The 25,437-nt window shown below is 40.0% G+C and overlaps 1 protein-coding gene across 1 annotated transcript in view; it reads right to left on the reverse strand.

Annotated features, from left to right (window-relative positions):
• Positions 1-25,437, reverse strand: part of GRM3 (glutamate metabotropic receptor 3) — a 980,615-nt gene that overhangs the window by 520,217 nt on the left and 434,961 nt on the right. The window lies entirely within an intron of this gene.

Raw genomic sequence — 25,437 nt, forward strand, 5'->3', positions numbered from 1 at the left:
AGCAAAACTTTAAAAATATTTGAAATTAAAAATATTTGAAATTAAGAAATCCTTTTATAGGCCAGGCCATAAAGATGCTATTTCACAGGTTTCAGTGCAGCCAAGAGACCCAAGTCTGCAATACTAGGGAGCTTTCTATATTTTCTTTGGGGTGAATTAATTACTACTCTTGATGTGGAGGCATGCAATTGTTTTATGACTTTCACCACCTGCCAAAGATTTGAGCAAAAGCCTTTGTGTGTATTTTTAAAGGCAGGTGCTAAGCCCTGCCAGCTTCCAGCAATGAGGGGTTTGTATGCGAACTAGAAGTCAGATGACCAAAACTGATGTCATTCTGCAAACTCTCTCAGAAGTAATATTTTAGATGTTATTTTGAGAAGTCTCTTAGTGAGACAGAGCATTCTGTATTCTGTCTTGGGCTTGACAATAAGAAGAACCATTCACCACATCATCTGCCTTGCTCTGTTAAGTAAGTAGGGAATAGTAACTCTCTTAGATACAGTCAGGAATACAGTGAAGCTTAGTTTAGATATTGTTTTTCATTTGTCTCAGCTTGTCGTTCAATGTTATTTTAAGTATTTCCTGTGGGTTTTAAGCTCTGATGTCACTATGAATATATATTCAGTATTTTCATGTACTTTCATTATTTATAATTAAATACATTTAAACCTTTCATTGTGGCTGATTTTTGGTGGTGCTGCGGTAGCGTTGTCGCCTCACAGTAAGACGTCCTGTTTGATTCTCAGCTAGAGCGTCTTCTGTGTGGAGACATGGAACAAATAAAAAGAAAAAGCTGAACCAAACCAAATAAAGTACCATGGTCAAAGAGGCAAACAGAAAAGAAACAATCCAAACAATAGCGTACACGAGTTTATTGTCCGCTTTCGTCGAAAGACTTCATCAGAATAAAAAATAAACCACAAGACAGCCTATAAGTAGCACTTCTAACAATTAATCAATTAAACAATCAACAAATCTAATTAACAGACCTAAAAAATCACAACATCAAGTAAAAAAGGAAGTGATGTCAGAATCCTTGTCAATAAACAGCTTTCTGTATTTTAAAAAACATTTGACATTAATGGCATCATTTAAACCTGGATAGACATCAGATTTTAACCTAATTTGCCAAATAGTCTCCCGTTGCTCCAAATAATTTTTAAAATCACCCCCTCTGTGCCAGGTTTTGTCAATTGCAACACCAAAGGTGTTGTATATATTGGCATGTGTTCCACTTGTCCTGCCTTTTACATCGGCATGACTACAAGGTGTTTAAAAACCCGTATTAGGGAGCACCTTTATAGTATTCACCACAGTGATGATACCAATGCACTATACAAGCATTCTGTTAGTTGTTCCGTTTTTAAAAAAATTTTGTTTTCCGTTTTGGAAGTTGCTCATTTTGACATGAGAGGGGGTGATTTTAAAATTATTTGGAGCAACGGGAGACTATTTGGCAAATTAGGTTAAAATCTGATGTCTATCCAGGTTTAAATGATGCCATTAATGTCAAATGTTTTTTAAAGTACAGAAAGCTGTTTATTGACAAGGATTCTGACATCACTTCCTTTTTTACTTGATGCTGTGATTTTTTAGGTCTGTTAATTAGATTTGTTGATTGTTTAATTGATTAATTGTTAGAAGTGCTACTTATAGGCTGTCTTGTGGTTTATCTTTTATTCTGATGAAGTCTTTCGATGAAAGCGGACAATAAACTCGTGTACGCTATTGTTTGGATTGTTTCTTTTCCGTTTGCCTCTTTGACCATGGTACTTTATTTGTTTTGTGTGGAGACATGCATAAATGGGCGTACCTTCGTTGAAGGTTGTGCGTCAGAGCTGGCAACTCAGCACGTATAAATCTGCTGCCAATCATTAGTGGACCAGAGTTCTGCTGTGGTGACACCTAACCGGGAAAAGCTGAAAGACACAACAGCAACAGCTGTGGCTGATCTTTGTAGAGATATTTAAGTTTTGAGAGTATTTGCATATTTATTTGGTGACACTGTGTGGGTCACTCCTAATAGAATTGCTCTTGGTCAAACTACCATTTGTATTAATATTAACTTTACACTGTAAAATTGGACACCCTTTGTTAAGGACCTTAAAGTAGCTGGCAAGAGGTTCTGGTGTCAGTGATGATTATTTTAATGTCTGGACAGAAGGGATATAGCTAATAATCCTGTGTCAGCCTTTCCCAGGTGTGTGTGTGCATGTGTGTGTGTGTGTGTGTGTGTGTGTGTGTGTGTGTGTGTGTGTGTGTGTAAAACAAATCTCCAAGAGTGTGTGTGTGTGTGTCAGCTACTTGGGCAGGGACATGAAACACTGGTTGGACAGAGAGAATGTTGGAGGATGTGGCTTGGAACCCTGGCAAAGGACTCAACTCTATAGCTGTGCCAGTGGGTAGTCTTATTGGGGATCTGGAAAAAGTGGGAGAAACCAGCCCCAGACTGACTGTGGTCTCTGTGTTCTCTTAAGGGGAAATTGCATCTGATGCAGAGAGATGCATCTGGAAACACTGTGTGTGCACCTGTTATTCTCCCAGTGGACAACCCCCACAGGTGCCAATGGTGAGGACTGAGACTCCTTGATTATTGCCCAGTGGTGGAGGGTTGTCACATATTGGTTGGCATTGGTGGGATATCCACATCACATATTCGTTGGTAGTGGTGGGATACCCAGTGCTGCACATGGGTATAAGGGAGCCCATGGTGGGCAGCCTAAACCACTCCTAACAGAGTCCACTAGTAACAAGGGAAGCCACTAGTTCAGGTACATGGCCAGGATCAAGAGTTATATATTTTAAATGTAACCAGTGGGGCCATGTAACATATAGATGTCCATGGAGGCAGGGTGGGGAACAAAAGGAAGGGGGCCAGTAAGTGGGAATAACAGAATGCCAATGGTACATTTTCTGGAGACAACAAGGGTACCAAACTACCACAAGAGGTTTTATTCTATCTTAGTAGATGGGAAGCAGGCCACTCCTAAGAGTGACACAGTCTCTGACCTAACCATAGTGAATCCTGCACTGGTTAAAGAGGAGCACTACTTGCTTGGGCAGTCTACTCCACTCACAGCTTTAGGACCCCATTCCAAATACCTTTACCTAGAGTTCACCTTGACTGGGAGGGCAGAAAAGGAAGCAAGCAAGTAGACTTATTTGAGGATATCTCTGTAGATGTCTGGATAGGGAATGATTTTGATAATGCAGTACTTTGTGTGCATACAGTTACACATAGTCAGGCTTGGAGACAGGCATGTGAGTCTGGTAGCCTGGGGGGGGGGCAGGCAGACTACACACTTGAAGCCAGGACTGGTGAGGTGGCTACTTCAGGGAGGGAGGTACCCTGAAGCAGTGAGACAGAAGGTGAGCCACAGCTGCTGGTGGGTACTGATGTTCCATTGGACAAAGTGACTGCAAGGACAGAGGTGAGTATTAGTACCCAGGCTGACAGTGAGGCACCTCTGTCAGAGGATACCAGACTTCCTGTGGAAGGGAAGTTGGGGAGGGTTACAAAGAGATAGTTGAGACAGGCTCAGCTCTCAGACCCTACATTACAAGGATTGAGGGTGGTAGCTAGGGAGGTGCCTGATTCTCAAGGAAAAAGGGATTATGTATACTGGAATGAAGGGATACTGTATAGGGAATGAACCCCTGAGGGAGGGCTAGAGAGTGAGAGAGTACAAAAGTTGGTAATGCCCAGAGACTACCATCTGGCACCTCTACCCATAGCCCATGACATTCCCTTTGCAGGTCATATAGGCATAAAACATGCCAAAAGAAGTATTATGCAGAACTTTTATTGTCCTGGGATTGCAATGGATGTAACAGAGTACTGCAGGACCTGTGAGCATTGCCAAAAAGTAGGCAAAGCAGGAGACAAGGTCAAAGCTCCTTTGTTGCCTTTGTCTGTGATTGAGGATCCATTTCAGAGGGTAGCTATGGATATTGTGGGGCTTCTGAATATCCCAAGTTCCACAGGGAAGAAGTATATCATAGTGGTAGTGGATTATGCTACCAGATACCCTGAGATGGTGGCTCTGTCCTCCACTGAGGCAGAGAAGGTGGCAAATGCTTTGTTAGAGATTTTTAAAAGTGTAGGTTTCCCAAAAGAAATACTGACTGACAGAGGAATCAGTTTCATGTCAGATCTGCTGGCTTGTCTGTGGAAGCACTGTGGGGTGAAGCATCTAAAGACCACCCCCTATCACCCCAGAATAATTGTCTGGTGGATAGGTTAATCTCTACACTAAAGACCATGCTACAGGCATTTGCAGACCAATTTAAAAGGGACTGGGACAAATATTTGCCCCATCTCTTGTTTGATTACAGAGAGGTACCCCAGGAATCCACAGTTTTCTCACCTTTTGAGTTGGTGTATGGGCATAGGGTGAGGGGACCTCTAGATTTGATTTCCGATGAGTGGGAAGGTGAGTGTGAATCCCACACACAAGGAGTCTAATCCTCAGGACAAGGCTCAGAGAATTCATGGGCTTGGGCCACGAGAACCTGGCAGAAACCCAACAGCAACAAAAGGTCTGGTATGACATTAATGCTCAAGCCAGAGAGTATACTGTGGGGCAGCAGGTTATGGTTCTCATTCCTGTCAGACAGAATAAACTGCAGGCAGTTTGGGAGGGACCCTTCACAGTGGTAAAGAAGGTCAGTAATATTAACTACATGGTAGAACTGCTAGGCAGGAAGCAGGGGCACAAATTGTACCATGTTAACATGATGAAATCTTACAATGACAGGGATGCCCTTGTGCTGAGTATTTGCAGTTGGAGGGAGGAGGAGTCTGAGGAGGATCTATGGCTACAGCAAGCCAGCCAACAAAATCCCAAGTTACTATGGTGGAGCATAGGGTTGCAGGCATATGATATGAGTGTGTAGCACTGTACTGGTGTCAGCAATGTCAAGGCAGCTGGGATCTCAAGACTGGGTATGGGGTAATGTATTATCAGATAGACTCATCCCTCTCAAGCAACATTTCTCAAGGGGCACTTGATAAACTAGCTTGAGTCTTTGAAGGGTGGAGAGGTGTGACGAAAGGAGGTATTGCCAGCAAATTTATATAGAATTTTGTAAATAATTATATGTCATTTGTGAATAACGAACTGATTTATACAAGAGGCTTGTGTTACAAATGTATTAGAATTGCATGTCATACAAGATGCTGGTGTTACAAATGTATTAAAACTATATGTCATGTGAATATCAAACTGATTTGTACAAATGTTTGTGTTGAAAAGGTATGCTCGTGTTTGAAATGTATCCACGGTGTGCTCTACTGGATAGAGAACAGAAATATGCATGCACTATTGTAACTGTTTAAATGTATATGTTTTAACAGAGGAAACTGGCAGATAGGAGGTTAACCTCAGTCCAGCAAACTTAAAAAAAATATCTGAAATTAAATCACTTTATAGTCAAGGCCATAAAGATGCTATTTCACAGGCTTAAATGCAGCCAGAGACACAAAGTCTGTACTAGGAAGCTTTCTGATTGTCTTGGGTGAACTATCTTGGGCCTGACAATAAGAAGCACCATTCACCACATCATCTGCCTTGCTCTATTAAGCAAGTAGGGAAAAGTAACACTCTTAGATACAGTCAGGAATACAGTAAAGCTTAGTTTAGATATTGTTTTTCTTTATTTGTCTGAGCCTGTCTTTCACTGTTATTTTAAGTATTTCCTGTGGTTTTGAACTCTGTCACTGTGAATAGATATTAAGTATTTTCATGTTATTTTATTATTTATAATTAAATATGTTTATACCTTTCATTGTGGCTGATCTTTGCAGAGATATTTAAGTTTTGAGAGTATTGGCATATTTTGTTGAAGTAAAAAAAGAGTGCAAAATGGCGAAAAAAGGATGAACTTGTTAGGAGTTAAAACACTCTTTCCTTTATTAAAACACTTGTCGAAACAGCATGAATGCCTTATATTAACAACTCGCGTTTTTGTCCAAAATACTCAGACTTCATCAGATACATACTTCACAACTCATGAAATGTATTTATACTATTCCTACGAATTAAAAACCAATTAAATTCAATTTTGTATTTCAAACAGACAAATTATCTGTTTAAATAAACTCATAAATATTAAAACTTTTACTATTCATACCATTTAAATTTGTGTTTCACTGTACAATTAAACCAAAATGAAATAAAATATAAAATATAAGATCAGAACATAACAAGTTCATCCTTTTTTTGCCAGTTTGCACTCTTTTTTACCTTTACTAGTGCTTTTGGGAGTGCTTTCTGCAACTTTTGTTTTATTTGGCATATTTAGTTGGGTACACTGTGTGGGCCACCCCTAATAGCCTTGCTCTTGGTCAAACTACCAATTGTATTAATATTAATATTACACAGTAAAATTGCACACCCTTTGTTAAGGACATTAAAGTAACTGGCGAGGGGTTCTGGTGGCAGTAATAACTACCTTATAGTCTGGGCAGAAGGGGGCATACCTGGTAAACCTGTGCCAGCCTTTCTCTGGTGTATATTTTGGCCAGATAAGGGAATCCTTTACATTATTCTTATATGGGATAGGAACAGGTTCTATTACTTTAGACTGCCCTGTATATGGAAATATTTGGTTTATTAACATTTAAGTTTATTTTTTACATCGAAGAGTCCTGGATTTATTGGGGAGGATAATACAATGTTTTGTCCTGATTTTTTGTCCCACTAGCCTGGTTTTCAGGATGAATATTAGATATTCCTGTTTTTTGAGTGGAGTGTTGGACTTCAGATCCAAGTCTATAATTGCATGGCTTAGTCTTTTTTGTCATCACATCACTGACCAAATTGTATATACTTATTTGGTTCTTCCACTGCTACGGTCAACATTCGGGGTCTGTTTTATGGCCTTTTGGGTGTCGTAGCAGGCATAGTTGCTCAAGTGGACCTATTCAAGTGTCTAGCAAGTATTGTAAATATCAATCATTTGATTTGATTTATTTTTTAAACTTTCCTATATCATCATAAACACTGAACAACTAAGCACCCGTTTTTGGAGTGCAGTGTATTGGTTATTATTGTACCATGTTGGCCATTTTTTGATGCCTTATATTTGGTGAGGAGAACTAAAGTAACATATTCATTTTGGTACACTTATGGTATCAGTTGCATGAGAGAGTTTTGGATACAGTACTCCAATTTGATCTTTGTAGACAGTGGCTATATTTGGTTTCTCTAGTTATATTGTGGTCTTTTTGGTCAGTGATGGAGTTGGCAACTATTATTAAGGGTCTTTCATCAGACTCTGGGGATTTAGGCATTTTTGGTCTGGGGTGAGGTAATGTTAATAATGGCTCTGGAGTTCAGGATCCCACTCAGGATTGCCGATCAGCTTTTACTAAGTTGACCAAAAATCTTATTACATTAAGAAAGAATGTTTGGTATCTCAGGTTGTTTCGGGCATATCAATGGAGCAAAATTGCCCCAAGGGGACTAAGAATAAGGTTGAGTCTATGGTTGCTGAACTAGATGGCTGTCTTTTGGCCCAATGGTCTGAGGCACAACAACAGGCCTCTATGATGTTTGTTAATATACTGACCAATTATTATGAGAGGAAGGTGGAAGAACAAACTACTCAGGTTTTGAGTTTAAGTAAAGGATTTGATGAGTTCTCATTACTCCCATGTTACAACATTTGTACTGATAAACTTGGCAAGGATCTGTTAGAATTGGATTCTGGGTTGAAGGACAGAAAAATTAAAAAGTTCACTCGTGATGTGGGAGACTATGATAGAGGCAAGCCGTTTGAGGTGCGTCCTAGGGTCAAATTTGTTACATCAAATCCCCAAGAAATCTAGGGTCTCTCGACCTAGGTCTATACTTAAGAAAAGAGATAGGGAGTCTGCAACTTCTGCGGATGAATAGTCATCAAACACAGACTGGGAGGATGGCCACACCAGAGTTTCACCAGTTCCCAAGAGGAATAATTTAGAGCACAAGTTGATGGAGGGGGGATCCCTTTAGGCACAGATCTCAGAGATGGGGGGGCAGGAAACACAAAAGGCATCATGGATCTTGGGGTGATTCTCCAGAATATGACTAAAATTTGAACATTGAAGTGAATAATGTACACAATATATCTTCTGTTACATTCAATGAACAACAACTTCAGGTTCTAAATAAAGGTTTGGGTTTTGTGCCTGTTTTTTTTGTGTTTCAGAGCATCATTTTGGACAAGATGTTGTCAATTTTTGCCATACCCTTAATTTAAGATTGTTCTTTCACAATCAGGAAGGGGAAAAGTTTGATCATTTTGGCCTTGGAACATTTTGATTTAGACCATCACAGTTCAAGCCACCTGTGTCACCCATTGTACAGTCTTTTCAAAATGAGGTTCTTAAAGATTTACATTTGAATTTGAGCAAGTACAATATGATTAGGGATAATCTTAACCAACAATAAAGGTCATGTGTTGAACATCTTATTATGAATCATGACATTGCCATTTTGCTGGTGGACAAGGGTGGGGCAGTGGTGGTTCAGAATTGGGTTGATTATGAAGCTGAGGCAGAGCGACAACTGTCTAACAAGTTTCATTATAAGGCAATACCTATTGACCCAACCAGTAAATTTAAAACAGACATTGATAAATATTTGCATCTAGCAGAGGAGTAAGGCATCATTTCTCATGATACCTGTTATCACCTCAAGGTCAATCACCCCAGACAACAATACATTTATTTCTTGCCGAAGATTCATAAGGATCCCAACAGACTGCCTGGTTGACCAACTGTCTCTGGCAGAGGCTCCTTGACTGAGCCTCTGTCAGAATTCCTTACACAATATTTGAAACCTTTGTTACCCTTGGTACGGGTGAGGATACAGGACACCATGCAATTTCTTGCCATTATATCAGATATGCAACTGGAACCTGACTGGCTCTTATGTACTTTGGATGTCACCTCCTTGTATACTAGTATTCGCCATTGGGCAGGACTCACTGCTTTGCAATATTGGTTTGATCAGGTGAATATGTACAAACCAGATTTTAACACTCTTCTGGTTTGTATGGCTGAATTGGTACTCACCCACAATGTCTTTATTTCAAAAATAAGTGTTTCTGGCAGACTCAAGGTATTGCTATGGGGCCTCTTTTGCCCCTATATATGCGGACCTGTTTATGGCCTACGTGGAGGAGCAATTGATTTATGATATCAACCACAACATTTTCATGAATGAATTAGATATTTGGAGGAGATATCTTGATGACTGTTGGTTTGTGTGGAGAGAGGATGAGGCATTTCTTTTTGAATTTTTGGAATATTTCAATTTCAACAAGTGGGGAGTTGAATTTAAGTTAACTTATAATAGATCCAAAGTAACTTTCCTGGATGTGTTGATTAGGAGAACTGAATCAGGCACTCTGGAGAGTGAGGTATTTAGAAAGTTTCCTCAGTTTAACACCCTAGTTCATGCCACAAGCTTCCAACCACAACATGTCATCAGGAACATCCCCAAATCGCAATTTCTCCATATTAGGAGAATTTGCTCTGATTCCTCCACGTATGCCTACCATTGACAAGAACTAATAGCCAGAGTTAAGAATAGGGGGTATCAAGCAGGTGACATCACTAGGACCAGTCAGTTTGCTAACCAATAAGATAGGTCACAGTTGTTATCATATCATCTTAAGTGCACAAATCAATCTCCGGAGCCCAGATTGGTTACTACCTATGGCAAAAACACTAGGAGTTTCATGAATATCATCCAAAGACATTGGCACCTGTTACAATCAGATAACATACTAAATAATTATATTAAGGATTGGTGTTCTTATTCCTTTCGGAAGGGGCGGTCATTGGGATCCTTATTCAGTCATTATAGGAGGGTTCATAATCATTTTCCTAATCCCCCCGTTCAAACTAAAGTAACTGGGCAATTTTTGCTGGGATATTATCCATGTAGGCACTGTTCATATTGTCCGAGGGTGCTCAAGTCAGACAGTTTTACTTCCCACAACTCTCCATATGTTTACAATGTTTCCTTTTTTGCCAACTGTAGTACCAGCTGGGTTATTTATTTAGCTCAATGCAGCTGTCGAGCATTTCATGTGGGACAAACTTCCTGACCCTTTAAATTAAGGGTTGGTGAACACTTAAGTGATATTAGAAACAAAAATATTTCAAGTTCCTTATATAAACACATACTTAAACATCCCACAGGGAGCTTTAGCTTCATGGTCATTGACCGTATCGGGTTTAAGAGCAATGAGGTTCATGTGTTACATGAATTATTAATGAATAAAGAAAAAATGTGGATTGTTAAATTGGGACCTCTATTTTTACCTGGTTTGAATGACCACTTTTGAAGTATTCTGCAATGGTTCATCATTAATATATTTATCACTGGATTTCTGTACACATTGGGATACATTTTCTATATATTTCTTAGATATTCCAAGATTTTGTAATATATTATTTTTGTGATTTAGGTTTGCAATGTATTTCCTATCCACTAGATAGTGGACTTACACTGAATATAAATATATGTGAATGTATAGCTTTTATTGGATTTTTTTGTGTGTGGTTGCTGAAGAAGGCTTATGCCGAAACCTGTATGACCCCACTGGGTTAATTTTTATTTAGTCTTCATGGAATAAATTATTCCTTTGCCAGAAGGCTACACTGGAATTACTGCATACTGGCTCTTTTTCTTTGTCAGATAGGAGGTTAACCTCAGTCCAGCAAAAAAATATGAAATTAAATCACTTTATAGGCAAGGCCATAAAGATGCTATTTCACAGGTTTTGATGCAGCCAGAGAAACAAAGTCTGTACTAGGAAGCTTTCTGTATTGTCTGGGGTGAACTATCTTGGCCGTGACAACAAGAAGCACCATTCACCACATCATCTGCCTTGCTCTAATAAGTAAGTAGGGAAAAGTAACTCTCTTAGATACAGTCAGGAATATAGTAAAGCTTAGTTTAGATATTGTTTTTCTTTATTTGTCTGAGCCTGTCTTTCACTGTTATTTTAAGTATTTCCTGTGGTTTTGAACTCTGTCACTGTGAATAGATATTCAGTATTTTCATGTTCTTTTATTATTTATAATTAAATATATTTACACCTTTCATTGTGGTTGATCTTTGTAGAGATATTTAAGTTTTGAGAGTATTGGCATATTTAGTTGGGTACACTGTGTGGACCTCCCCTAATAGCCTTGCTCTTGGTCAAACTACCTTTTGTATTAATATTAATATTACACAGTAAAATTGTACACCCTTTATTAAGGACATTAAGGTAACTGGCGAGGGGTTCTTGTGGCAGTAATAACTACATTATAGTCTGGGCAGAAGGGGGCATACCTGGTAAACATGTGCCAGCCTTTCTCAATATGTGTGTGTGTGTGTGTGTGTGTGTGTGTGTGTGTGTGTGTGTGTGTGTGTGTGTGTGTGTGTGTGTGTGTGTGTGTAAAACAAACCTCCAAGAGTGTGTCTGTCAGCTACTTGGGCAGAGACACAAAGCACTGGTTGGACAGAGAGAGTGTTGGAGGACTTGGCTTGGTACCCTGGCTAAGGGCTCAACTCTATAGCTGTGCCAGTGGGGAGTCTTACTGGGGATCTGGAGAAAGAGGGAGAAAACAGCCCTGGATTGACTGTGGTCTCTGTATGCTCTTAAGGGAAATTGCACTTGATGCAGAGAGCTTTATCTGGAAATACTGTGTGTGTACCTGTTATCCTGCCAGTAAAACATCTCCAACAGGTGCCACTTGTGAGGATTGAGGCTCCTTGATTACTGGCCTAGAGGTGGAGGGTCGTCACATATTGGTTGGCAGTGGTGGGATATCCCACATCACATACACTATAAAACAAGAAATACACTTTTGACAAAACCACTCAAATTTGCACTGAAATACTAAAAAGAGACACAAAAACAACCAATACCTCCTCGTGAAAACATCAGAGCAATCCACAAGCCTTCTTCCCTCAAAAACAGAATAAACTCAAAAATAACTGTCAATAATATATAGTACAAAACAAAGTAAAACAAAGAAAATGTGTAATTGAACTTTAATCTAATAAGTGATACTGAAGTACAAGAAATATTTGACAACATACTAGACATAATATCTCCTCCTTCAACAAGCAAGAAAATATTGCAACTGAAAGAGCAAGAACAGGAAGTACAGCAACATAACAATTCCCAGAGAAACCATGACAAGATGACTAACCATACACTTCAGAAAATTAATCTAAAATAACAAACCAACAAAACACATGGAGAAAAAAACACCTGTAGAAATAGAAATACTAGAATTAGAAAAGGAAGAAACAAGTACAAGAAAACAAACAAAGTGGGTTATAAACATATTTCAAAACTGGCAACCCCCACCCTACAGTATAGACTTGCACACTATTACACCAGAGAATTTAAACTCCATACTAAAAGAATTATACACTACAGTATGAAACAAAGTGGAAACAATTATTTTATAAGCTCATTTATAGACATACATGCAGGACTCACAGCCCACCATTAAACAGAACATTTAACATAATTATGGATGCATTTGTAATAAACATTAATAATGTATTTAAATCAGTAAGTAAAAAAATGCAGAAGACTAGGAAAAGATACCTTATAACACCACAACCCACTAACAATAGAAGAAATAATACAACTGACAAACAGCTAAGCACTTTCCTCAAACACAGCACATGGACTTATCAGAAAAGTCTGATTTGATATCCAACTACACTTTGCTAGACATGGAAATGAAGGACAATAATACCTCACACAAGACAGTTTCAGAATAAAAACAAATGAAGATAGCACAGAATACATAACAAAAAATGTTAACAAACATACCAAAAGCCATACAGAACATTACTACTTCACAAAATAGAGGATTCATGTTTGAAAAACCACACAAAAACATTATGCCTTAGAAAAAGTTTCAAAAAATGTCACCTAATACGACAGCACTGTTTCTACACCCAAAGAAACTGCCTCAATATATACTAGGCAGAATGAAAAATTGGTATACTACACAACAAATAGGAATAAATTACCTTTCAAAAATGCTACCAGAAATTTGCAAACTAGCAAATCTATCAAAAAGATATACAAACCACTCCTTAAGAGCAACAGCATTAACCTTACTTTCACAATCAGGAATGGAAGCACAACAAATAATGAGCATTACAGGAGATAAAAGTGAAACATCACTACACTCCTATTACCAGCTGTCACTAGATGAATTCAAAACATGGGGAAAATAATCTCTGGAACACGACATCAAACACTAAAAAATACAATAAATGAAGATAATACTAATAATAAAACAGAGAACCATAAAAAAAGAATGAAACTCCATAAAACAGAAGCTCCACACTTTGAAAAATACACCAGAAACATCATCAACCACAGAAAAAAAGATAAATTATGGAACAGTAAACATCTACAGCATAACACCCCCAAAAAACAAATAAGTAAATTTATGCTGATATATAACTTATAAATTAAAAAAATAAATTGTATAAATAAATAAATATAAAGACAATATCTTATTACAGGTACTACACTGAGAAAAACTTATGTCAACAACTGAAAATAGACAGCAAACACATCAGAAGCAGTGTAGAGATATAAAACAAACTACAACAGCAAAACATAGCTGAATGTTTAAAAACTAAATTTACTTATATAATTCTCTTTTTACATCTCTTGAAAAATTAACTTATATTTAAATTAAAAGAAATATACAATAAACAATAAACTTGAACTAAAAGTCTGGCACTATTTTCTCTCAGAAAAAGTGGAAGAACGCAAAATAAAACAAACAGAAACCTAAATAACAACAACAGCAAAAACACAACACAACACTAACACCAATTGTATAATAGCAAAAACCCATGGCTGGATGTGGGTAATGCTAGATTTACCCAATGCTGGCCTTGTTTGGTCACTTGGGCTTTGCTTTCTTGACCAAACCATGCCAACTGTGGGTAAATCCAGCATTACCCACACCCAGGCAAGAGTTATTGCTATAATACATCTCAAAGATGTGTTACTGAAATATTGCAAAAATCATTTTCTCACAAAATGAGTATTTATGCATCCCTTTCCATCTGTACAGAAAACTACACTTATAAGCAGAAACAAAAATGTTTTTGTGCTGTGAAATCAGCTACTTTATTGCATGCAGTTGGTTGTAGTTCAGAGAATGTGAAATCCACTTTCACATAGCTTAATATCTTTTTCTTGCTCAGCATTTGATATTTGTCAGTATCTAAATTTAAACATTAGCAGACACAGACAGACACACACACACACATGCACAAAAACATACCCACACACTAACAAGATCTGTGCATACATGTGCACATATGAATGTGTGCGTGTACGGATCTACTTCATATGGTTGACATTTCAGAATGTCAACATTCATATGGCTGAGACCATATGATCGACATCCGAACTGTCGACCATAGAAGAAAAAATAAAAAACACAAAAAAACTTACCTTCACACTGCTAGCAGGGGGGCTACGCTGCACCCCCAGTGGGGGTTCCGCCCTCTCCACACACACACACCCACAGGAACATAAATATACCAACTCTGAGATTGCACTACAGTGTGGAAGATGGACATCTTTCCATGCCGTACTGTACAGAGATGCTGGTTCCGCATAGTCGACATTTCGAATGTTGATCATATGGTCTCAGCCATATGAATGTCGACATTCTGAAATATCGACCATGTGAAGGGAACCTGTGTGTATATATGTGTGGGAGGCTACACTGAGCCAAAGGATTCTTCATGTTTTATATAAATGCTGCAACAAAATTTGAATGATAATTTGAGAGCACTCAGTAAACTTACACAGCATGAATTCCTTTGAGAGGTAGAAGTAAACAGGAATACCTTGAAAAAAAAACATGTGAAATGTAGCAAGCATGTATGAACTCCACTCAGACAACCTATGGAGTTTAGACTCAGTCCTGCACATTGGAGAGAAGTGATAACAGTAGCTGCTACTGCTGGGGCTGCTGTACTTTCAAGGACCTCACTTGCAATCCTTAGAATAGCAGTACCATAGCAATGAATTTGAGAAGGTATGCCATGTCTGTATTTGTGGAATATCAGATCATAGCAGAGATGCAGTGACCTTGGAGTCAGTATATGTACATCAAAGAAATATGGGGGCATATTCCCCATACTGGGAGAGTAAAGGGATGACTGCCCCCTCCAAAAGTATTTGAATACTGTAGTAATGAAGCTTGTTATTAAATATTGTGGTGGTGAAATAACTTATTTTTCACATATTCTGGACTCACAGGAATGTGTCTCATAACTGTTCTAGGGAACCTTTTGTTGTATGCATGCACACATACTTGTACAGTGGTGATCAATAAGATATTGATAATATGGCGCATGAAAACAGTGAAGCTACTGGTGACAAAATCATGACTGAACATTGAGAGTCAGACTGCAGAGACTGAGATGTCATGATATGATAGCACATTCCATTTCTATAATGTCTTTCAAAAGGTACAATCTACTGACCTTCCTGTAACAAGTACTTTCTCACACACATCTACAAATCTGAGTTCACAGACTGAAAGCAGCTTTTCACTGATTTGTTGGGACTGGAAACTGAAAGGGCCACAAACCAAATGTGATGCAGACTGTGCTCTCATATCCCTGCTTACTATATATATTAACCCTGAGGATCCACTACCTTGGAGTAAAAACTGCAAGAAAAACCCAGCCAAGCTAGAGTTTTTACTCTGTGATACCTTAAACCTACTGTAATAGAGGCCCTTGGGATATATTCAAATGATGTCGAAAGGACATCAAGTGTTTCAGTTGCAGGGCTTCTCAATGCCCATGATTTTTTTTTTACTTTTTAAGTTTTTAAAGTTACATTCAGACCATTTAAACCAAACCCTGTGAACAAGCATTTTTCGGCCTTTTATTGACATCATCAGCACAGCATAACTGGATAGCTTGGCTATACTTCAGAAACATAGGTTCTTTTGATCCAGCTGATGCCCATAATCATTAAGATGCCTGCAAAATAACTAACATCTAAACCAAAGGCCCAAAAAGTCACACACACAAAGCAGTCAATAAAAACTCCAAGAAAAACCCAGCCAAATTGAAGTTTTCATATTAAGCTCATGACATCAGGCACTGCATGTTTAGTGCTCTGGTCTGTTCACAAAATTCTAAATAAACATAAAAGTTATTAGAAGTAATCAGAAACACATTTTTCAGAGTACCAACATTTATGCATTCACTTATGAAATTCCAAATGCACTGTACAAAACACTGAGTGAAAAGTGGTGATATATGCATAACTTTGATCACAAAATTAATTTGATTACTAGGACAAACATATTCATGAGTTCTGCTTTAATTACCGGTGATTTTCTTCTTAGGCAGTAGGTACTTTTGTGAAGACATTAGCATGTCTGTTTCATGAATCCACCCATAGTAAAGTGGATAGTTTGATTGCCTACTAATTCTACTATTTAAATGTTAAAGACAAAGACCCGTAATTATGTTGCCAGACAAAACCTTCTGTGGGAGTGATAAACCATCAATTCAAAGACTTTGCCCCACAGAGAACTACATTTGTTTTCCACTTGGTACATACATGTGCATTATTATATGTCCAAAAACATATGACTGTTCAAAAAATATATTAGAGAAAACATTATATACTATTAAAAACAAACAAACTGACAAAAGCAAACAAAAACAAATATGTTGTTGAGGCACACACTGTTAAAACCCCATGGGAACAAAGTGAACTGTTTGCATTTATTTGATTTTCATTACTATGAAGGCAAACAGTTTAAGTTTTAGTCTTCTGAAAGCATCTGTTTATGGTATTTCAGATATAAGCTTGAACCAGATTGCCCAAATTCACATTTCACTAACTGTTAGCAAATAACTAATCATGTATTCACCTTCTTTGATTTTTAATCAACAAACCAGAATGTTTATCTAATGGACAAAATAATTAAGTACGATCCTCAGATTGCTTGAGTGTGGTTGTACTGTTCCATGCTTATTATCACTAATTTATTTTTCTCTTTCTTCATGCAGATAAAATGGTTTATTATATTTTATAAACCTTATGCGAAGTAAACTGTAGTGCTTCTTAAATGAGCCTTAAATTACCTGCTCGGATGTAATGTTTCCAGATGGTTCCCTAAGGGTAGCCCATGTGTTAGACTGAATCACTGGAGCTGCCCTAATCAAGCATATGCCATTGCTGTAAAGCACTTAAAGTGATTTTATCACTGTCTAGAGCATGGCATTTGCTTTTCAGTTTTCTTGGACATGTAGCTTAGAAAATCACCTGAAGTTCTGAAATGTAGTCAAGCCTCTGATATTTCTTTACTCATTATGGTCTCTGTTGTACTCAGTCTTATATGTACCACTGACACTTACCCTTGCTGTGCACAAAATGCATTGTTTTACAGTAGGTTACCTGAATAAACACTCCACTAAAAGTATCACAGTCTCTAGTCAAGCTATTTATGGAAAGAATTATACCATATATATTGCTTGCTGCTGCTGTTGTTTTGTACTACGACATTTATTTTATCATGTTTATATACAAAGTCATACACCTCTTTTTTATATGACCACTAATATCACCTATGTTAAGTAAGGTAAATGCTTGTATATTCCTTATTATATAAGGTAATGCTTATTATTTTGTTTGGCTTTATTATTTTAATATATTACTTTACTAGTGGCTGTATTTATGAGTGCATAAAACTTATTGCTACACAAGTGGTTTAAGTTTCTATCAAAATGGCCCATCTGCCTTTGCCATTCACCATAATGTTATATAGGAAAGTCAACAATGTTTTAATATTTTCAAATTGCTCAGTATTCTCCACTGAACCTGTTTCTTAATATTACATTTATATGAAAATGGGCGATCACTGTAAAATGGGCAAAGCCAAACAGGTGTCTAAAAATATATTTTTTATATCTGCTCCTTAATTATTAATCATTATTCCACACAGTTATTTTCTGCTCAGGACCCATCTTACCTTGATAAAGAGTAAATAATGAAAGATGACAGTACACATTACTTTAATTTCTTCCTTAGTTGTTGTACCTGGCCATGCACTACTTACTGTGTTTTGCATGCATGGATTCCTTCACCATAGTGGCTTTAAACCTGCTATTTTATTTGACAAATTACTAACTTGGTAGCGCTGTCGCCTGACAGTAAGACGTTGTCCCGTTATATTCTCAGCTAGAGCGTCATCTGTCTGGAGACATGCGTGAATGGGCGTACCTTCGTTGAAGGTTGTGCATCAGGGCTGGCAACTCGGCACATAAAACTCTACTGCCAATCATTAGCGGACCGGAGTTCCACTGTTGCGACCCCTAACTGGGAAAAGCCGAAAGACACAACAACAACAACTAACTTTTCTATCCAAGAGTATGGAGTGTGTTTCTGGGATATAGGCTGTCATACCTGCTCATTCCATTGTCCCATTGTTACTTCTTATGCACTAAACGCCTTGCTTGTAATGTTCTTTTAAACTTATTTTAAGGTCTCTGGGGTTGTTTTAAACAGTATTTCCAAATAACTTCCCCTAATTATAATATATAGGAAACCTGGTTTACACCCGTGTTGACCATTGTTATTTCTAATGATTAACATATTCCTTAGTCCCGCTTTAATCACTGGTCCACTATTTCTAGTGACAGCTGCACTCCTTAGTGCCTTTGCTAATTCTTACTCTTTTTGCAATATTCTGCTCTTGTGACTAAAACCAGCTGGTTGTTTGCTACATGCACTTCAAGAGACTGTTTTGTGTTTATATTAAAAAAGCACTTTACAAGAAACTGGACTTGAAGATACTAGTTGTTAAACCATACTCTGCTGTGAGAGCTGTTGCTATGTTCTGTTTGGAAGACTTGTAGTAAGTCAATAAAATCGTATTGTTTTATTTAAAGCAAATATCTAGTGGTTCATTCTTTATCACATATAGGCCGGTATTCATAGTCTGGAGCTTCAAAAATGACTTATGGTTATTGGCGAATAGCAAAGCTATGAGAATAAGGTCAGTGAAAGTCATTCGTAATGAATAAGCAAAAGTGATGTCTTTTTTGAAAACATGCCCATTTCTTGCTAAAAAGTAAGTTCAGCATTACAACGTTGTGTATTACTTCGCCAAAGCCTAAGGGTTTGTGTTACTTTCTATTTCTTGAATATCGCAAGAGAGAATGGCTAAGAGCAGTCACACTTAAAACCTTTAAAGAAAGCTGCAGATTGTTCAGCACTTAGAATTGTGTTTTTGTTTTTTCGTTTTTTTAAGAAAAGGTGTTTATAATATTTCTATATATTGGGTGTCCTTTTGAGGCATCCTGATGGTTTTATTAAAGAATAAAAAGGGTAAGATTTGAAAGACTAAAAAGGGGAGATGAACAAAAAGGGGGAAACACAAGGAAAAGATGAAGAGGATTTGTGCTGGAAGAGATGGGGAGAGGTTGAGCACTATGTTTTTGTCAGAGGACAGACCTCCATATTTTTTCAAATATTTTTTATATGAGAGAGTAGTGTGGGTGGGAAATAGGGAAGAGGGTGTAGGAGAAAGGATAAATGAAGAAGGGCTGAGGAAGTACAAGCAAGAGTCTCAGTCCAAAGTGCATCAAACATGTCCACTGCCATATGTTGTTGCAGTAGAGGATCCTGCTTTTGAGGGGGCAGGGCCTGTTTTGATGCCTTGGTCAGCACCATCTGGGAGAGCATGTCTTTCACACACTGAAGATAGGCGTTGATTGGCTGAATTTATCTGTCCACTAACTCCACATGTACTTCCTCTACCAAGCTCCAAAGCTCCCTTTTGGTAAGACTTACCAGGCTGCCACATGCCGGGTGCCTTCAGGATAAGTGCCTCTACCACAGCCCTGCAAGTACATCCCTGGATGGGCAGAGGGTGAGCATTCCTTAGCCTGGGAGGTATATAGGTATATACCTGGCCTACTCCTGTGGGATGTGAATCTGTAAAAAAAGGAAAATAAATGGGAGAGAAACTAAATAATAAAAGAGAACTGCAAGCAAAATAGAATTAGGAAAAACAACAGAAAGAAGGGGTGGGGAGATACACCCCCAGATTCATGAAGCCCGTTATAGCATGCAGGAATAGTTTAAGAGCTATTTTCGGCAATATGGCTGATGTGCGATCCAGGAACGAGCTGCCGGGGCATGCACGTGAGCTCTTAGGCTAATCCTGCACAAACTGAGCCCCTGTATGCAAATTGCCCTCATTTGCAGGTGAAAAACATGCAAATGAGGGTAATTTGTGATCCAGGAAGCAGGCAGGTATCAGTGCAGGATGAGTGCAGTCTGCAGAAATGTACTTGGTTAGTAACCAAGTATGGTCCTGCAAACTATAAAACGGAGCTATGACAGCTCCAAATAAAGGCTGCATATCATTGATGAAGCATTGCAATGGCCAAGTAGAAGGCCACTGACAATGCAAAATGTGTAAAAAATAAAAAAAACAACTTTTAAATTCCTTTCACTGATCTTGCCTGTTTAAGCATAGGGCAACGGCGCGCAAACGGGATCGGGGGGAAAATAATAAAATAAACCTAAAATAAGCATTCCATCTAAAAGCAGTATTCAGCCATGCAAGTCAATGGCAGGCATAAGACAACCTGGCCAGTGAGTAATGGTTGCTATGGGGGGGAGGCCCAGTGTGGGACATGTAACTATGCATTAGCAGGCAATCCTATGCAAATGAGGGGAAGGATAGTGAATCCCAGATTTCCCCAGGGTGTGAGGCAGGTCCCAAGAGTGTAAGAGCAGAAATAGCTGGGTGCAAGACTAGGAGATGGGTGACATCATGGGTGGGTGTGTCAGGCATACTGTAAGTGGATTGGAGCCCTGTGGCTCTGGACTGCTCCTAGCTTAGCACAGCTAAGCTAGAAGTGTGTCCAAACTGCCTAGCACTCCTTACAAAGTGTAAGCGGGTGTGCGCACCACGCACTGGGTTTCACATGAAGAAATAGGAAGGTAAACCCAGAAATAGCAGCTCTGTGCTCATATGAGCACTCTGTCTGCGCGGAGCGCACACAGGCTTAAACAGGGAGGCAATGGGAAGGGAAAACAGCAGTAGGAAGGTAATCAAGGAGAACTAGCTGAGCTGCCAGGTGAAATGTATCAGAATCAGTTAATTACACAGGCAGCAGACCAGCCCAGCCCAGAACACCACTATAAACCAAGCAAAAGCCTACCCCCCCTGGTTTTTCCACACTCTACACCACCGGTGTATACAAGCGGGGAAATTTTAAAAACAAACCTATAAAATGAGAAGGGCTGCAACAGGCAACATAGAACAGCATGTGCAAGAGGCTGAGGGTGGTGAGGATGTCAATGCTGCCAAACAACTCACAGTGAGGAGACAGAGAAGAGTGTACAGACCTATGGTAACCTATTAGGGGCTACATGAGCTAGAGATAGTGGAGCGCTATAGGGTGGACAGAAACCTCCTACAGCAAATCGTTGAGCTGTGCAGGCCACACCTAACACACCACACTGGCTGAGGGGAACCCATCCCAGTGGATACCAAGGTATGTTTAGGCCTAGGTATACTGGCCACAGGTACCTTCCAAACCACAACTGGGGATAACATGGGCATCTCACAGGCATCAGCATCCAGAGTATTCCACCAGTTCCTGGATGCCATGTCAGCACATGCCAGTGAGCATGCATATTTCCTCAACACACGTGAGGTGGTGACCCGCAATATGCGTCTCTTCCACCAAATAGCTAACTACCCTGGGGTAGTGGGTGCTATAGACTGCATGCACATATGCATCAAAGCACCACCCGGTGAGCAGGGTTGGGCCTACATCAAACACAGAGGCATCCCCTCCATCAACTGCCAGGTTGTATGTGATGCCCAGGGCATTATACTGAATGCGTGTGCTGGCTGCCCTGGAAGCTATGACGATTCACACATATGGCAACTGACGCAGCTGTACCACAGATTTGCCAATATGGACATCCCCTACGGTCACCTGGTTGGGGATGTTGGGTACCCACTGGAACTGTGGCTGATGACACCCATCAGAAACGTACACACACCTGAACAATGCCATAATGAGGCACACACACAGGCCAGACATACAATAGAGTATGTGCTTGGGATGCCCAGGTTACCGTTATGGTGTCTGGACACATCTGGTGGAGCCCTGCAGTATTCACCAGCTACATGTACCCAAATTGTTATGGTATGTGCTATGCTACACAATATGATCCTGCTGAAACAGTGGCAGCAGAAACAGCATGGGGCAGGGCCACACAGCCCCCCACCAATACCAATACCTGTACAGGCACAGAGTGACTCAGAGGAGGAACAACCTGAGCCTGCCCCAGTAGGCAGAAGGGGCATGCCCAGTATGCCCTGGCCTTGGCAAAGAGGCAATGCATAGCATAAGCACTGACACAGTAGGGGCCCAAGGAATGACACCACTCTCTGACTTGCACAGACAGTAAAAGGGATGCCACACGTGACACTACCTGTGTCCAACTATTTAGAGGGAGTGTACTATGTGCATCCAACATAGGTAGCCCTCCAGCACCAACCTCAAGTCTGGCACACCCTCAAGGTAAGTCAATCAACCTACCAATTGCCAAATGGAGTAGAATGTGTTTTTACCTGTAGCCATGGTATGGATGTGAACATGCAAGGGAATTGGGTGGCCGGATGTCAAGGCAGCAGACAGTAGACACCCATTGTGGCATCATGAAATCTGTAACACATACTGGAGTCACCACAGTAGCCAGTACTACACAGGGTGACAAAACCCACTGCAGGAAATGGCCTGAGTGACATGGATGTCCATAAGAGCCACACATGCCAGTCAGGAAGGATCACATACCCAACAACAGTCTCAGCCAGTAGGACAGGTGCAGACTAACACAAACAAATGCTGTACTATGGCCTCTGAATGTGCCCTATGGGTAACCCCTCCCCCAGGCCTACACAGACAGACTGCAGCAGGCCAGGCAGTCAGATGTAAGTTGTGAAGGCTAGGAAGTCAGAAACTAATATGTAGGTAAACAAAGCTAGGATCTGTAGTACACTGGTAAGCTTCTAGATAGCAGGATAGGTAAGACTACAGACTGAAATGGAGTACCTGACATACCAGTACAGTCCTAGCAAATGTGTACAAGTGTCAGTTGTGCCCCCATCCAACGTACACTTAGAGTAACAGTCAGGTGTGACCCCCCCCCCAACTCTTGTGTAGAACAGTAGAAACAGTCAGGTGTCCCCTGCTATGCAGAAATGTAGCAACAGTCAATGGCAAATGACCGATGGATACCCTGCAGACACAGCATGCTACCTGTTGGTATACAACACAAAGGTCAGCACCGCAGTACAAACTACCTGGGCGTGATCCACACATGCAACATAGATGGCCATACTGGGCATGCTCACACACTTAGAGGAATGAAGGCAATGTCAGTCAACAACATACTGAGAGGTCATACTAGGCATGCTCACACACTTAGAGGAATGAAGGCAATGTCAGTCAACAACATACTGAGAGGTCATACTGGGCATGCTCACACACTTAAACACATGAAGGCCATGTCTGCAAACACCAGTGGACCAGACATATCTGGATGTTGCAGTTCTCAGTGTGGACACATGTCAGTATGCACCACTCCTACCTTACACACACAGTGGATAGGAATACAGACAAATATGTAAGGAGAACACACTATAATAAGCCACAGGTACATGGGCATAGATGTGTGGAAGAGGGTGACCGTGACAAGGAGCCATGCGGGCCTGTCACAACTGGCACACAGCCAAAGTGCCCCCAACACATGAGGTGCAGATGTAACCCACTGCGGATACTAGCCACCATTACCTGTCAGCATGACAGACTATGTGGTGCACATGCCAGCTGTGCAACAAGACTGTACAAGGAAGTAGCCACTTAGTAGCTGTATACACACACCTGTAACATATGACCCAGTGTGTGCCTGCATGTGGCATGTCAACCCCTACATGAATGGGGTATGGCTCATACACACACTGCCCTCCCTATAGCAGTAGTATGACAAGCCTGCTGAGGTCATCCAATGTGAATTACACCTTTGGGAGAGCTATAGCTCAGTAATATGCATGGCACATCCCATAACTGCATACTGCTGTAGTGACAGAGTAGTTAGGTAGAAGTACAAACCGCAGACCTGTCAATTGTGTGAGTGTGTGTTTGTGTGCATGCCTGTCTGTCTCTGAATGTGTAGAGGGAAATCTTGTTAGGCTACTCACACTCCGTTCAATACATATATTCAACTTTGGCAAGGCTGCTGATGTCACTCACCTAGAAGTACACCTCTGAGAAAGTGATAGCCCAGTAATCACCGTAGCGTGTTCTCTAACTGCATACTGCTGTAGTGTGATAAACTAATTAGGTAGGTGTTTGAAACCCAGACCTTGCAACTATGTGTGTTTGTGTGTGAAGCTGTGTGTGTGTCTCTGACTGAGTAGAGAGCAATGCTTTTTAGGCTACTCACACTCCGTACAATACAAATACTCTACTTTAGCAAGGCTGCTGATGTCACTCACCTAGTAATACACCTCTAGGAAAGTGATAGCCCAGTAATCTCCATAGTGCATTCTGTAACTGCGTACTGCTATAGTGTGATATACTAATTAGGTAGGTGTTTGAACCCCAGACCTGACAACTGTGTGTGTTTGTGTGTGAGTCTATGTCTGAGTGAGTAGAGAGCAATGCTTTTTAGGCTACTCACACTCTGTAAAATACAAATACTCTACTTTGGCAAGTCTGCTGATGTCACTCACCTAGTAATACACCTCTGGGAAAGTGATAGCCCAGTAATTGCCATAGCACGTCCTGTAACTGCGTACTGCTGTAGTGTGATTTAGAATGGTGGTAGTATTCCAGCTCCATCCATGCCAGTTCAGGATGTTTTGTGTGTGTTTCAGTGTCTGTGTATGAAGCAATGCATTAGAGGCTACTCACTCGCAGTACATTATAAATTCCCTACTTTGGTAGTCCTGCTGATGTCATTAATTTTGAAATACACCTTTGGGGAAGATGTACTTCAGTAATGTCTGTGGCATGTACTATAACTGTGTAGTGCTGTAGTGTAGTAAGCTAGCTAGGTAGGGGTTCTACTCCCAGACATGACAGGTGTGTGTGTGTGTGTGTGTGTGTGTGTGTGTGTGTGTGTGTGTGTGTGTGTGTGTGTGTGTGTGTGTGTGTGTGTGTGTCTGTGTGTGTGTGTTTGTAACTTGTATCCTGTGTAGAGGTAGGTGTGAGTGTGGGCAATGTGGGGGGGGGGTTCTAGTTTCATTTATGGTGGCCCTATATATATATCACAATGTCATCCATACAGGGATAACAGATGGACATAGCTGAGAGGCTGGGG

This window comes from Protopterus annectens, chromosome 11.part0, assembly GCF_019279795.1.
Source record: "Protopterus annectens isolate FY-2018-M chromosome 11.part0, PAN1.0, whole genome shotgun sequence".
NCBI classification, from domain to species: Eukaryota; Metazoa; Chordata; order Ceratodontiformes; family Protopteridae; genus Protopterus; species Protopterus annectens.